The sequence below is a fragment of the Triticum urartu genome, chromosome 2A (genome assembly GCF_056163025.1).
Source record: "Triticum urartu cultivar PI428250 chromosome 2A, HENAU_Tu73, whole genome shotgun sequence".
Taxonomy (NCBI): domain Eukaryota; kingdom Viridiplantae; phylum Streptophyta; class Magnoliopsida; order Poales; family Poaceae; genus Triticum; species Triticum urartu.
The window spans coordinates 146,349,920-146,352,286 of NC_141874.1; positions in this window are offsets into that span (position 1 = coordinate 146,349,920).

Consider the following 2,367-nt stretch of genomic DNA (forward strand, 5'->3'; position numbering starts at 1 on the left):
AGGTTCATGACCAAGAAAAATTTCATCTTTAGTTAGAACCGCAGCAATGATGTGATGTAATATAACTTTGCAGTACTTTTAATTTCATGCACGTTATTTCCCTGTTCAATTCCTCTTTGTATGCGCGTCCTATGCCGATTGGGTAGGCTCGCCGGCGCGGAAGCCCCTAGCGGAGTTTTTGGGGACGGATCCCCATGGGCCTGCTGGGTACGCGTGCTGCCGAACGAGCCACCTTTCCATTCTGAACGCGGCCGCTCGAACTGTTGAGCTTGACTCGAGTCAGAATCGAGAGCGTTGTTGATCGTGGAAGGCTACTCTGCCATTCTCGACACAGCCGCTTGAGCTGTTGAGCGGACTCGAAACAGGGCAAGGGCATTGCCGATCGTGGGAGAGCCCCCCTGGCGTGCAGGTTTCTCATACAAAGGCGTGACATCTCCGGGGGGGGGGGGGAATAACCTCATATAAGAAGGATAGAACAAATAAGGGTTCAGTGCAACTTAGCTTCTGTTTGTAGTCGCTCGAGCGCTGATCTTCCGGCCTCCTTCCCTTTCCAAGAGCCACGAAGACGAAGGAGTGCTGGGCTGATTACTAGAGCCGATTCTCACAACTGCGCCCCCTACCTGGCGCGCCAGAGATGTCGGTGGGAACGACACCTATGGGATCACGAGAATCCCTACTACGGTTAGCGGGGCGTGGGTCGTGAGAAGAGCGGATCAAGCAGGTAGCACACGGTTCGTTTATCCAGGTTCGGGCCGCAAGGATGCGTAAAACCCTACTCCTGCTTTGGTGGATTGGATATCTGTGTTCTTGAGCTAGCTATGGGGCGTGAGGAGCTCCAGAAAGCCGAATCCCCCTCTTGGTCGCCTCAGGCCTCCTTTTATAGAAAAAGGGGTTGCCACAGTGGCACACAGGAGGTGGAAAGGGAACAGTGATGCGAGGTTATCCCTCGCATTACATGACAAGGCGCATTTAATGCGTCTTGCTTAGGTGTCCTTGCTTTATCGTGGACGGGGGAGAGATCTGCCTCGTCCGTCGCCGCTCCTTCTTGTGTCGACACACGCCCTGGCCAGCGACGCCTGCGATGCCACGTAGGTAGGCAGGCAGCTGAGGTGGCGCAGTGGTGGGTCTTCACGAAGATCTGCATGCCACCACGCAGGTGCCTGCCCAGCTGGTTGGGTCGATAGCTGCATGCGAACAGCGGTGGAGGTTTAGTCGGCGTGGGCTTGATGGTGGCCCTGCGGGTGTCCTCGGCAAGGGTCTTGCCGAGGTGCCTGCTATCATCCCCGGCAAGGCGCTTGCCAGGGGCCTTGTGGTCTTCCTCGGTTGGGATCCCACCAAGGGTTGTCGCCTCCTTAGTGCGTATCTGATCTTGAATGTCTTCATGAAGATCTGCATGCTGCCACGGGGATGTCTCCCGAATCCTTGCCCTTTGGGGGGGAGTGGACTCAAGGGCAATTTGCTCCGTAGGCGCGGGATGAGTCGCTGCGGCAAGGGTCTTGCCGGGGCTGCTAGAACTGTCTCCCGGCAAGGATCTTGCCGGGGGAGTCCGCTTCGTCCCCTTTGCTCTTCGTGGTCTTGGCCTTGGCGTCGTAGTTCTCTTGAGCTTCGGTCTTACCCTGGCTCACCTCCCTTGCCTTGCTTGGTGTGGTGGTGCCCGTGGCTCAGACTGCCCGTGCACAGTTATAGGGTTACAAAAAGTGTACCCCTCTTTTTGTACACCGACATTGATGATCTAGGTCGGGCCATTGCCGATGCAAAGAGAAACTGCGCAAGTGATTTGGAGAAGAAGTTGTAGCGCATGTTAGAGGATCACAAAAAATTGTTGTACCCGAATTGCGTAGGTGACAAGAAAAAGCTGGGCACCACACTGGAATTGCTACAATGGAAGGCAGAGAATGGTGTATCTGACAAGGAATTTGGAAAGTTGCTGGTAATGATAAAGAATATGCTTCCAAAGGACAACGAATTGCCCGAGAGTACGTACGAAGCAAAGAAGGCCGTCTGCCCTCTAGGGTTAGAGGTGCAGAAGATACGTGCATGCCCTAATGATTGCATCCTCTACCGCAGTGAGTACGAGGATTTGAACGCTTGCCCAGTATGCGGTGCATTGCTGAAAGTGCGTTATATCGACTAGGGGGGGTGAATAGGCAATTTTTATGAAAGTCTTCAGATCATAGGAGTTTTGAAGACAAACGATAAAATTAAACCTATTACCATGCAGCGAAAGGTAGACTAGACTAGCCAAACCTTAGTCAAGTATTCAATGAAGTGAAAGCACAAAGACTAATAGCAGCTAGGTAGTAAGCATCAGGTAGGAAGATATTGTGAAGCCAAACAGAACACGCAGTCACTCAATGAAGACAAATG